General features: G+C 37.2%; 1 long non-coding RNA gene across 1 annotated transcript; it reads right to left on the reverse strand.

Annotated features, from left to right (window-relative positions):
* Positions 1-313: 313 nt before the first annotated feature.
* LOC307169747 lies at positions 314-2626 on the reverse strand. Its single transcript, XR_013823182.1, has 3 exons — positions 2314-2626; positions 1529-1585; positions 314-1419 (listed from the first exon to the last, which is right to left on the reverse strand). It is a non-coding gene; the product is annotated as an uncharacterized lncRNA (long non-coding RNA).
* Positions 2627-14170: the final 11544 nt, after the last annotated feature.

A 14170-nucleotide genomic window follows, 5' to 3' on the forward strand; every position in this document is an offset into this window, starting at 1 on the left:
AGTGCCAAACTGGGTAAGTGTACCTTTTAAGCCCACCAAAATCTAAGTCTACACTGAAAAAAATGAGTCGTTGGATCAAAGTAAAAAAATTACTTCAACTTGTTACAAGTAATCGGTTTACTTTATCTTAATTTACTCAAATCACATTTCCATAGTCAACTTAAAGTAAAAATACTCTTTCAACTAAAGAAATTTGTTTAATTAGCATTAAATTATAAATTATTATTTGGATTAACTTAATTTTTAACATTTTTATATATTAAATATCAAAATTAATACAAAATCAAATTACAAACATGAAATATCACCGAATTTTTGTCTGAAAAAATAAGCCTTTTACACTCTGAAATCAACATTTAACTGTTTATTTAGTGCAATCTTCCAACAAACTCACAGAAACCAGAATTTCCACTTGTTAAAACATGTGATGAAGAATTCATTTGATTTACAAAAGTCAATACTGAAACCGTTTTAGTGCATGACTTAATAAAAAAAAAAAATACATTCAATAATAAAACCGTCAACAATGTAATTTTGTACAACAAAAAAAAAAAAAATCATCCATCAATAAATGTATACATCAATTCCATTTGCTATAGTAAAATTGTCACTTGACATTTCAGATTATCTTGCATTAAATTTAGGAATGTAACAGAAAACATTGAAAAGCCCTTAATATGGCATTGATAAATCATCCAGTGTAACATCAATTCATTGAAAAAAAAACCGAAAAAAAAAAAAAAACCATTGAAACATTGAAAGCTCCTTAAAAGACATGACATGCAGGAACATTTAAAGGGTTAGTTCACCAAATTAAAATATTTTTAATGAGATCTGAGAGCTGTTTTACTCCTTCATAGGTTGATATGTAATTTCATTCTGCCGGCCAAGACAAGTTAGTAAAGACATTGTTAAAATAGTCCAAGTGACTACAGTGGATCAACCTTAAGTTTATCAAGCGACGAGAATACTTTTTGTGTACAAAAAAAAAAAAAAAAAAAAAACTTTCGACTTTATTCAACTATTAATTTTTTTGAGTTTGGGTCTTGAGTGAGTTCCCGAGAGCGCCACGACACAAGCGCGAGAACTGAGAAGATGACGCTCACGATGAGTGAGTAAATATCAACAGAATTTTCATTTTTGGATGAATTAACCTTTTAAAATCCATTTGCATCTTCGCTATGTCCATGACAATTTTTTGAAAGGCCTCAAAGGTATATTTAAGTACTTCAGGATACCTCAAGTTCTCAGTACGTGATCCAAACATCATGGCACAAGCAGATGCAACTGAGGACAACTCATGTAAAACCTCAGTACCATCAATGACAATGCTGATGTCCAGGGGAGTGCTTAGACCATCACTTTCACAGAGCACAAAAACTGTCCAAGTTCTCTCTGTGCTTCATCTTTCTGGCCAATCTGAAAGACACACAATAAAAAAATAAAATTAAAAAAAGGAAACAATTCTTACTCCGAGAGCTAATTCATAAATTCAACTCTTCTTACCAAAAAGAGACCAATTACTTACCGTTATCTTCTGACTGGACTACAATGACTCCGAACTGTTGTCTTTCAACATCTGTATCTTAAAAAAGACAAACACAGCAATCACCAACTTTCATAAAGAAAATTATAATCCATGGATATGCTTTTGCACCTAAGAGCCAAAAATTGTGCAAGTTTAGATATTTATAAATAATATGTTAAATAAGTTGGTGTAATTTGAACATTTATCAATAATTATTTTCAAAGTTGCAAAGATGTAATTTCATACAGATTTCATAAAATAATGTATTTTGTGTAACGTATTATGTAATAGGTCATTGCGTGCGTGTATGCATGTTTAAACGTTTATGACGTAATCGGAACATACTGCAGTGTGTTAAAACGTCAACAACGTAATTGATCAATCAAGTATTTACCATATATTTATTCTTTTAAGGTTATACAGTAGTATGTATATATGAGGCTACTGTCACTTTAAGAATTAACACACATACCAACAAAGACAAACTCGATTTTTTGGCAAATGTTTAAGACACAACCAAATGTGTTAAAGTGAATACTTGGCAAGGTAGACATTTTCAATTAAAATAAAATATCTATGACCATTCAAACGCCATATGACACTAAAAAGAACTCAATTCAGTGCTGTGCAATATATTGATAAAGTGTAAATTCTCTGATGTCCACTTTGAATTCAAACTTTGAATTATTTGATAAAACACGTTTGCATTAATCAGTTAACTGATCCTCATGTGATTATAAATGTATGATAGAAACAAACGTAATTTAATTTGTAACATTACTCACCATATGTAATTTTGGGTCCACCATGAAGTTATCCTGCAGCAAAAGAAGATGATGGTCGAGAAGAATTTTGTCCGTGCGTGGTCGTCCGTGGTCACTCACGTGGCTTAAACAGAATGCAAACTTGTCATTTGATTTGAAGCATAATCACACCAACTTAACTGTTGCTTGACTCATTTTAAAGTATTAACCACTCTTGCTACTTTATTTTTCTCATTCACCAATGTTTCTACATCAATCAAATGTCAGAAACTTATGCAATCCACTCAATGAACGAAATGTATACACGCAATGTATTATAACGTTACAATCTCTACCGATAGTAACAATTATATACTATTTTAAGGTTTTTCCTGTATCAAAATGAGTTGAAGGTGGTAAAATCCTGCTTGGAAAATAGGTATCTGAACTTGGGCTGTCACATTTATTATATTTGGTAGACGAGGAGTTTTACCGCGACGCGCTGTTTGAATGCTGAATGGATCAAATGATTGACAGCTGCAACGGAGGGAAAGTCGAGATTGCGCAAACTTTAATTTAACGATGTAAAATTACTTCTCACAAGAAGATATGAAATGGCTTTACACCACTTAAATCATTATATTAGAATTTGTGAATGATTGAGTAACAATATTTCTGATTATTTATCGCGACAGGCCTGAGCCTGTCTGAGTTTTGAGGACAGCCGGATCGGGAACGCCATTTGACGGAGGCGGGAGGCGGTCGCCTTGTAATTCTCAATGCAGGAAAAACCCAAATAAATAATGTAATTAAAAGTCCACAAATTATCTAACGTTACTGACGTTACTTAAGTATCTATTAATGGCTATCCATCGTTACTAGGCCTAACAATTAACGTTATAGCTAACATTAACTGTAGGCTACACTTGAAATATCAGATGACTCTGACCAAAATAAAACAGATATTCAACCAAACACATGCATGAATGCATTGAATTCTACTTTAATATTATAGAAATGTATATTAACGGCGATAAAACTTAATGAAAACTTATTTTAGGATTACTCACCAATACTGTGGATCCGCAACAGTCTTCATACAGCAAAACAAGATGGCGGCCGAACAGAAAATTCTCGACCCAAGCTTGATGACGTCAGTAGTCATGTGGTTTGGACGTGGACGTAAAATTGTAATTTGATTTAAAGCAATTAGTTTAAATTACACCCAAATTTTTTTTTTACTTCAAGACAACTAAACTCAATTACATTAGACCAACGACAAGCCAGAAAAGTGAATGTATTGAGTCAGATCAAGTATAAAAAGTTCTTTAAACTAATGACAAGCCATATGCACTTTTTAGAGTGTAGGTTTTTTTCATAGACATTGACAAGATTTTTCTCTCACTTGAAAATGTATTAATTAGTTGATGTAGCCTACATTTTAGATTATAAAATGAAGATAATTTAGGAATAAAGTCAGAAGTCTGGCATGGGCTTAATTGATACTTTGAATTGGTTCCAAATAAGCCCACATCAGCATTGATTCACAATATATATATATTTTTTTATTTTAAAGAAGTAAAACATCAATATATTTATTCAGTGACAGGGAAGTATTAAAAAAATTCCTTTTGCTAATGTTTGATTAGAGCCCTGGGTGAGATGGTAGGTGTTAGTGGCCGGTGGTCTCTGGAGACTTAAGTCGGCTTGACTGGAGTTGTAGCTGGAGTCATGCTGGAAGTTTGACCGGGAGTATCTCGGGAGCCAAGCCGAGTTGGGGCTCCATACTCTGGGCTTAGGGGGGCCTCCTAGTAAGCCCCCACACCGGGAGTCTGGAGCCTTAAAGGGATACTTCACCTCTGGAAAGATGAATGTGTATTTAAAATAGGTCATTTATGTAGAAGAGATGTGAAGAAATTTTTGAATTTGGAGCTTTCTAGACTGAGAAAAGCCACAAATGTGGATGAAAGACAACAACTCCCAGAATGCACTTGCTTCGCTGCCCTAGGAGGCCACGCCTACCGGTAAGAGAGCGCAGAGTTGAAAACCAGGTTAGGCTACCAGTGAGTCTCCGTGACGAGTCTGCCTGGGATTTCGGGATCGCCCAAAATGTCGGGGATTCGGCTTTTGCGTTCTACAGTCGACATTCATCATGTTTACTGTGGCGAGCAGGACGAGGCTGACGGCCGTGGGAGAACGGCGTGAGGCCGGTGGCGTCATTACTGAGACGCGCCGGGTCTCGCATCTCTCACGGAGGAGCAGGAATTTTCTTAGCAATGTTAAAACGCACATCAACCGATCACTTGTTTAGCGTTCATGTAAACACTACATTCAGATTCACCAATCGGAATGAATTCAGTTAGATTGAAACAAGAGGTGTGCATGTAAACAATGAATGGCGACTGCAGAAAGCAAAAGGAGGATGGTAACCCCTACTTACTCAGCTTTCTCTTACTATTCAGCTTTCTCCACAGAACAAGAGCCTGCTAGCTTAGCTTCCAAAGAAAGACGGCTGACACTGTGTACATTCTGTGAGTGAGATCCCACCCTCTATGGGCGGGTTGAAAATATGCGGAACAACGCCATCTACTGGCTGTAGTCTTTAGCCTCTGGCCAGAAAATCCTCCGATGACGCAAAATGACGATTTTTGCGTCATCGGAGGATTTTTTCCAGACAAAAAATACATAAATCTCTCCTCTCAGGGGGATATGAGGGTGGAAAGCACGGTAATTCGAATATACTACAGGTTTTCTACTAATACAAAACTTAATGCTAAATCCTGAAGTATCCCTTTAAGGCAGCCTGGCTCCCGAGTTATGCCTGGTCAAAGCTGGAAGTTTGACCGGGAGTATCTCGGGAGCCAAGCCGAGTTGGGACTCCAGACTCTGGAGTTTCGGGGTGTCACCTAGTGGGCCCCCACACCTGTAGTCTGGAGCCTTAAGTTGGTTTGGCTCCCGAGTTATGCCTGGTCAAAGTTCCACAGGAAGTGACCATATCTTGGGAAGAAAGCAGAGTTAGGGCTCAATACTCCTGGCATAGGCAGCCCACTGGGTGACCCCTCCATGGCCTGGTCAAAGCTGGACAGGAAGTGCCGGTATCTCAGAGCCGGATGGTCCCAGGGGCTCAGGACTGAGGGGAATGTAGGGTCGCCTTACCTCGGCTTGGCTCCTGAATTATGCCCATTTATACATAAGGGGCTTTAGGACTAAACGGACTCCATCTCATTTGAATGAATGTGTGTAATTTGTAGGCCTATTTACATACAGTTGTACATTTAAGGTAGTAAGTAAGGTATGGTAAAAGCACACAAAGAAATGTTATCATTAAACACTTTCAGAAAGTCTAACAAAGTTTGCAATTAGAGGGATTCCTCATTGAAACACATAAGGTGAGTGACAAATGTGATTTGTATCCCTTCCCAATAAAAACTAAAAAAGAAAAAAGAAACACAAGGTGGGCTTAAATGGTTCCACAGTGAGTAATGGTGAAAAAGACAATGTTAAAGTTAATGGAAATGTATCTCTGTCCTCTGTCATTCTCCATTCAGCATTCAAACAGTGTGTCACGTTTGGTTACGACAGTAACACGAGAAAACTCACTCCGAGATCAATGTTCCCTATATTATACTTTATTTGTAGAAAAAGGTCTGAGGTTTTTCATAAAAGGGGAAGAGCGGGGCACAACCTAACGCGGGGCTAGTTGTAACACACTTATTTTAAATACGTCCACACATGCCAGCATGATGAATCTTAAGTGTATTTACTAGTTGCCATATCAATATAGCTGAATATGGTATAGAATTGCTCTTCATGCGCACAGTAACTGAATTTTAAAACTTTTAAAAGAAAAGGCTTAATAAACTGTTGCATAGATTTGATACACTAAGCATCAATATCTCTTCCCCTTGTTTTCTGAACTTTTCAATGCGAAAGTGCTGTGTGATGTGACTCGATGTTGATTCGAGCGCATCATTCTGCACACGGGATGCGATTTGCCGCTCTGTATTAAAGCCTTAATACTTTTGCGCAATGAAAATTAAGATTATTAATGGTCTTTATTGCGCTGTCCTATCTATCTTTTTTCCCACTATAGGGCAATTCCATGCAAAAATGTCACATCCATAACGCCAACTAAATACCATGGCATTGTGTTGGTGTCATGGATGTGACAGTTTTGCGCGGAATTGCCCTATAACAACATTTGCTGCTGAATTATCCACAAACCTCATTTATAATAGCATTTTAATGAAACGAGAGAGTGCGTCCCCGGTGATAGAAGAGATGTGCGCTGTGTTATAATGCGCTGCTAATGACAATGTCATAATTTAATGTGTATACTTTTAAAAAGTGCATAGAGCTGCTAATTATTTGTTGTTTGTTGATTTCCAAATATGAAACTTGTTGAAATGTTTTCAGTGTGCGCATCTGTTCTTTTAGAACATTTTCATCTCATTTGAACAAAACCGTGATAATATTGATAATCGTGATAATTTTGGTCACTATAATCGTGATATGAAATTTTCATTACAATACATTACATCCCTAGTGTGAATCAATCCAGTGTGTTTTCCAGCCTATGGCGTGAGACGCTGATAGTCTCCAGGATCACTGTGACCCTACAAGCGATTTGGAGATGAATGTCAGATTAAGACAAAAGCTTAAATAGACTATATGAAAAAAAAAAAAAAAATAAAAAAAAAAAAATATATATATATATATATATATATATATATATATATATATATATATTGATTATGGCATTTATTGGTCAATCTCTTTTATATCTCTCAATAATAATTTTATATCAGTTATATTCTTTCTGATATTACATCACCTTTGTGTCTCTCCCTTTACATTTCTCTATTTTTTTGTTTTACTGAAAATGAACCTTTCCTTACTTTAATTTTAGACCTGATGGAAGACAATGGGGAGAGGGAAGAACTGAGTGAAGCGGAGGAGAAACATCATCATGGTGAAAAGTCTTTGAGTCGCTTAAAGACTGAAAGTAATTTATTGAAAAGAAGAGCCAAAACATCTTTCACCTGCCCTCAGTGTGGAAAGAGTTACACATTAAAAGAAAGCCTTAGGGACCACATGAAAATCCACTCTGGAGAGAATCTGCACACATGTGATCAGTGTGGGAAGAGTTTCACAAAAAAAGGATCCCTTAATAATCACATGAAAATCCACACTGGAGAGAAGCCACACACATGTGATCAGTGTGGGAAGAGTTTCATATTAAAAGGAAGCCTTAATGTACACATGACAATCCACACTGGAGAGAAGCCACACACATGTGATCAGTGTGGGAAGAGTTTCATATTAAAAGGATCCCTTAATGAACACATGACAATCCACACTGGAGAGAGGCCGCACACATGTGATCAGTGTGGGATGAGTTTCAGAAAAGCATACACTTTTAAAAGACACATGCGTTGTCACTCCAGTGAAAAACAGTTTACCTGTGATCAATGCAGTAAAAAGTTTGTTAGGGCAGATACGCTGAAGGACCACATGAAAGTTCACACACAGGAGAAGCCTTACACGTGCTCTTTGTGTGGATATAGTTTTAGTCAGATGTGTGCTTTAAATTTACACCAGAAAAGACACAATGGTGTGAAGAATTACATGTGCTTTGATTGTGGGAAGACTTTTGTTAGAGATGCTGAACTGAAGCTGCACCAAATAACTCACGCTACAGAAAAACCTTACAAGTGTTCACACTGTGACAAGAGATTCGCAACTTCACAATATCTGAAAACACATGAGAAGATCCACACTGGAGTGAAACCTTACAAGTGTTCACACTGTGACAAGTGTTTCATTGACTCAGGATCTCTGAAATCACACGAGAGGATCCACTCTGGAGAGAAACCGTATCACTGCCCTCCGTGTGGGAAGAGTTTCAGACATTCATCTTCTCTACTCAATCATACAAAAAAATGTTTGAAATCATGTCTGAATTAATCTTCGGATCCATCACATTCAAAATGTGACACTGTGTCCTCACCAAACAATAAAACTAAGCAATCAAATCTATCTCTTCTATATAAATCTGCCCAAACTAGCCACAACAAGTGACAGGACAATGAAACATTCAAAGTTATTACAATGAACAGAGTTCATCTTCAAGACCGAGATCAACATGAGTTTCTCCCAAATGAACAATATCTAAGAAGTTCTTGTATAAATGTTTACTTCATGATATAATACCAAATCATGCTTTATTATGATTTTTGTATTTTGTTAAATTTATATTTAAACATTTTAGAATAATGAACGGGAGTGGATTCTTAAGCTCCATCGCCTTCCCTTTGCCTTCTTATTATATCTTTTTACTCCATGTTTAATCAGCATTTATTAATCAGTATCATCTTGCATAAAACCACGGTGGCGAGCAGGACGAGGCCGAGGGCCGTGAGAGAGCAGCGCGAGGCCGGTGGCGGGATCACTGATGAGTGACACCTGTGAGGCGCACCGGTCTCGTATCTCTCACGGAGGAGCGGAAGCTTAAAAGGAAGAGCGACGACAGTGAAGGATGAGAGAGGCCAGGCCTGGATTTTATTTGATGTTTTGTTTTTGTCTTTACTTTCGTTTTTGTATTTGTATATTTCTTATTAAAATTGTAGATTGTTCGCCGGTTCCCCCTCCTTGCCATAACGTCTTCATTTAAGACAGCTTTATTGGGTATACAAAGCACTGATACAAGCCACTAAAAATGTAATTGTAATTTAATTGTAGAAATCTGGAAGCCATAGAAAGAATACATTTATTACAAGCTTTATATTTTGTTTACCTTTGTTCATTTAAAGTGTGTTGTCATTATTAGGCATACACAGCACTCATATATCATTCAAATTCAGGTCTAATTTATTTGTTGAAACCTTTAAGCCACAGAGATCACATCATTATTTTATAAATGTTGCAATTAAAGACTATATAATGATTAATTTTCACTTTATTCATTAAGTTGCATTATATCAGCATAGTGCATGGCAGTCACAGTCATTCAAGTTTTATTATAATTGGTCAAACCAACATCAATATAGTTTATTTTCTTACAATATACAATATCACTATTAAAGGGTTAGTTCACCCAAAACTGAAAATTCTGTCAGTAATTACTCACCCTCATGTTGTTCCAACCCCGTAAGACCTTCGTTCATCTTCGGAACACAAATTAAGATTTTTTTTTATTAAATCTGAGAGCTGTCTCACTCCTCCATAGGCTTTTAAGACATTATAACTTGCTGGCCCAGAAAATGTATTAAAGACATCGTTAATATAGTCCAAGTGACTCCAGTGGCTCAATCTTAAGTTTATAAAGCGACGAGAATACTTTTTGTGCGCAAAAAAAACAACAACAAAAATAACAACTTTATTCCACTATTCATTTCCTTCTCTCTGGGCCTCGAGTCTTTTCACGTAGTATAACTGCACAGCGCTTCTGTGTTGTACGTCACACGCATCACACACATGACCAGCGTCGGCCAATAGTGAGCCTACGTGTGACCAGCGTGTGACGTACAACACAGAAGCGCTGCGCAGTTATACTACGTGAAAAGACTTGTCCCCTGACAAGATGGCCGCCATCGAACCTGTGTCTGTTCCTGTTTCTGAGCTGGTGTCTGTTCCTGACCCTGTGTCTGTTGAGCCGGTGTCTGTCCCTGTTCCTGAGCCGATGTCTGTTCCTGAGCCGGTGTCTGTTCCTGAGCAGCCGGTGCCTGTTCCTGAGCGGGTGCCTTTTCCGTGGTCGCCCGAGGGGTCGTCTCTACCGTGGCCACCCGAGGGGTCGTCTCCACCGTGGCTGCCTGAGGGATCATCTCTGCCATGGCCGCTCGAAGGGTCGTCTCCGCCCTGGCCGCCAGATGAACTGTCCGCTGGGGGGTTATGTCACATTGTCTGGTTTGTGCTTCCCCCGGGTGTCCACTAGAGGTCTCTCTTCCTTACTGTCACCATTCATTCTGGAACTGCATTTCCCACTATCCTTTGTCTTTTCTCATCACTCATTATAGCATGCAGCTGTTTCCCATTACATTGTTTAGTTTCTGTGTATAAATACCCTGTCTGTTTCAGTCCATATCACGGAGTCGTTGTATATTGTCACCGCATTTCTGAGGTCTGTTTCTAGTCTGTTCTTGTTTTGTTTCTTGTTCATTTGTGTTTGGATTAATTATATGGACTTTGACCCCTGCCTGGATGACTACGATTTTAGATTACGCTTTAATTAACTACTACTGCCATACTGCTTTTGGATCTACCTACTTTCCTGTGTGTCCCCGTGACAATTACACTGCAGTGCAAAGGCAAAAGACCGTAACTTCGTTTTTGGTCGAAAATGAGTTATTTATATTTTTGGCACATTCAAGACCTCCTTTATCATGTGGATAAGTATCTTGAATCAATTCTGTTGTTTTTTCGAGAAAATAATGAGTTGTCTTAACAGTAACTTCCAAAAGTCCATGAGAAACCAAGGCAGAACACCGTAACATCAGTTACCGCTCTTTGGCTTTGTTTTGGAACGCTCAAAATTGAGTTATGGTGCTCTGCCTTTGCTTAGCCGCGCGTCAATATGAAGTTACTGTGCCGGTGTTCTATCAAATAATGCTACCTACCAGATTGTACGGTTCTGCCTTTGTTTTAATGTCCATTAAAATTTAAATTACGGTGTATCCTGTATTTTGTACAGCTGCCATCAGTCCCTCTAACTTCTGATGTCCTCAGAGCTTTGTCCTGCGGTCAGAACATTTAGTATGGTCTGATGAACCCGCCGCCGACAAACGTGCGATATCGATTGCGAAGGATTATGCAGAGTTGACAGAAAAACGTTACACATTGCCGTATCAGATTAATACAACCAAGAATTAAAGCCCCGCCTCACTCGTTCGAGTACCAGACCTGGCTGAAATACACATTCATCTAGCTGGCAGTGCCAAAACTTCGCCGGGGCCTTCAGACCCGCCCTAAACACGGTCGAGCCAATCATATGCTGGACTAATATATCTTTGTCAGGTATTTTCTCATGTCAAATGTATTGATAATGCCCTCAGAATGCAACCAAAGCACAGGATATCAATAAGTAGATGGCTATAAATAATTGTAAATCATACAAAATAAATGCCATGATCACTAGATTTTATACAGGTGTTACTATAATGATTTTGTTAATTGTGATCAGCAACCAAATATTGATAATGTGGAAATTACTGCCTTTTGCCTTGGCATGACTTCTCACTTTTTGCTGACAATACAAAGGCAGAGTACAGTAACTTTAAAATAGTGGTCAAAAGTCAAGTTTGAGCTCAAGATTTTTTTGTGTATATAATTTCCATTACTAAAACATCTTTTTGCCAGATTTCCAGTGTCCTACCTATAATTCATTTGACGGGACAACTAAAAATCTTTAAAGTCATTTTTCTCAGTTCCACACTCTAGCGACTTAAGGTCTTTTGCCTTTGTAGGGCAGTACAGTGAGCTGCATATTTATTATTAACATTAAATTGGCTGAATATGACAGGGTTTTCTTCCAAACTGTTTCCCTTACAGTATCTATGATTACAGTAAGGTTAGAAGTATTTTTATATTTGCATGCAGCATTGCTTCACTCTGAACAATATTTGGGTCATGAGCTTCTAGTTGAGAAACACTGCTCTAGTAATTTTAGTAAAAAAAAGTAATTTTGCTTCTTAGGTCATAACACTTGAGTATACTATGTCATCATCTTCCTTGTGTTTCTGTTAGAAAACACACAAGTAAAATCAGGAACAGTGTTGATGAAAATATGCAAAACTGGAGAAAGAGGTTAATCTTTCAGATGTTTTATACTTTACTCTACACCTTTTACCTATTTATTTATTATTCTCAGGTAAGGTAAAGAAAGTCTAATCTGACCTAAACCATAAGCATTCAAAAGGTACTTACAATTTGGTCAGAAGACTCCCCTGTGGTATGTTCTCATTAAAAGTCTTCCAGCATCATAAATCTAAGTCTCAGTAGGCAAATTTTGTAATCAATTAAATTTATTTTAATTGGTTACTTTTCTTTTTATAATAAACAAAAATATAAAGGCACTGACATATCAGTATCCCACGAGGCAATCAGTTCATCAGTCTTTTATACTCCTGTTGTTTACAACAGGCGTTAGGTTGGCACTCCTTCAAAGTTTCCCAGATCCTTCTCCAGGCAGGTGCAAGCGGTCCACCTCTTCATGTCCTTGAACTCCAGTAAACGCAACTAAGATGGCGGAGTTCATTTAAAGTTCTAGGAGTCCTCTAGCGCTCACACATAATCGCACTTTTCTGCTCCTCTCAACATGGGTTGGCACAGTCACATATACATATATAACAAATTACTGTACATCTATGCCAAAACAATATAAGCCATCTTTTACAAACAAAATAAATAACAACATTGAATGCAATGCATTATATCCAATACATTGGCTAAATATGTGTAATAAAAAGTCATCTACAATAAACAAGGAGGCAGGTAATTGCATTCTCTTGATATTATACAACACCCCCTTCATGCAATTATCCTGACTCTTTATCCTTCATTCTCATAATTGTAGCACAAACTTTGTTCACTTCATCAAACTTTACCAAATAACATGGACATCTGTCCATCATTGTTAAACAGATTGGTTTGTTACAGTTCATGCAATATTTCACCCAGTGTTGTTTTCTGGTTCCCATAACAGAAATAATCAATTATATTTCTTTTGTAATTGTATTAAAATTATTTATTTATCAAGGGGCAAAACTTTGTGCTCTGCTTGTTTATCATGTATTAGGCCAATTTGGATCTCAAAAAGAATCCATTACTTCAAGCACCCGGTCTTCCCCTTAGAGCCGCGGCTCCTCCCCCGGCTCAGCATCAGACAAGGTATGCAGAAGCCCAGCTAGGGGATTCGCTTCCAAGTGAAGTACCTTGGAAACGTGCCGCTGACATCTCCTCGGATCTTTAGAGCACAAAGTTAGTATCTGGGGTATGATGGGTTTTCTTGCCCCAACTACAAGTTTAAACATCTCCCTAGGTTTGATAATGCCCATCTCCCATCTCTCAAGTTAATAATATCCATCTTTAAACCTTTTATATTTTAAATTAAATTTACGAGTTCATCTTTTAACATGCCATACGGTCACAAGAGTTTCTTCGTCAATTAGCATAGCATATATTTTAATTTCCTTAATGTATTTTATACAATCAAAGTCCACTGAAGCCAATGAATTCTTTAATTCATAAAGATTTAAAAATATTTCAAAAGCAAAACCAACAACGTTTTCAGTAATTTCTTACTATAAATTATCTTAACATCCCCATTATAAGGTTCACACTTTGTTACATCAGTATTTGGTGGCATCACACACATTTTAAATCTTCAAGAATTAACCCAATAATTAAATCGTCTTATCAGGAGTTCTCACCCTAAACGTCTCCTTAGTTAAATCTAAAAGGTAGAATCTTTTCTAAGCCCGGATTTGTTTGTTACTATAGTATAATACCTTTTTACATAATACAATTAAAATATTATTTATTCATTTACAATAATATATTTCGTTTTCTTAAATCAACATGTATTTATCAGTCAGTAAAAACCATAAATACTTGGCATTATAGATTACATAAAATTATTAGATTTTATCATAAGTACATTCGTGTTTACAATATCAAACACCCACTTCATAATAGTCCTTTTAGTTCTACGAGGTTTTTTTTTTTTAAATTTATTTAAAAGTAATAATATTTACCAGGATTTCCCAAAAGGTTTAACTGGCCCCAGCTAAGGTCCCAGTGCTGGTGGATGCAGAGCGGCCGTTTCTTGCTATTACAGTCTATCTTGTTTTACAGTCTATTTCCGCCCCCTTCTTTGGAAGGGTTCCAGATTCAGTCAAGGCCA

The sequence above is a fragment of the Squalius cephalus genome (assembly GCF_949319135.1).
Source record: "Squalius cephalus genome assembly, chromosome: 13".
In the NCBI taxonomy this organism is placed as follows: domain Eukaryota; kingdom Metazoa; phylum Chordata; class Actinopteri; order Cypriniformes; family Leuciscidae; genus Squalius; species Squalius cephalus.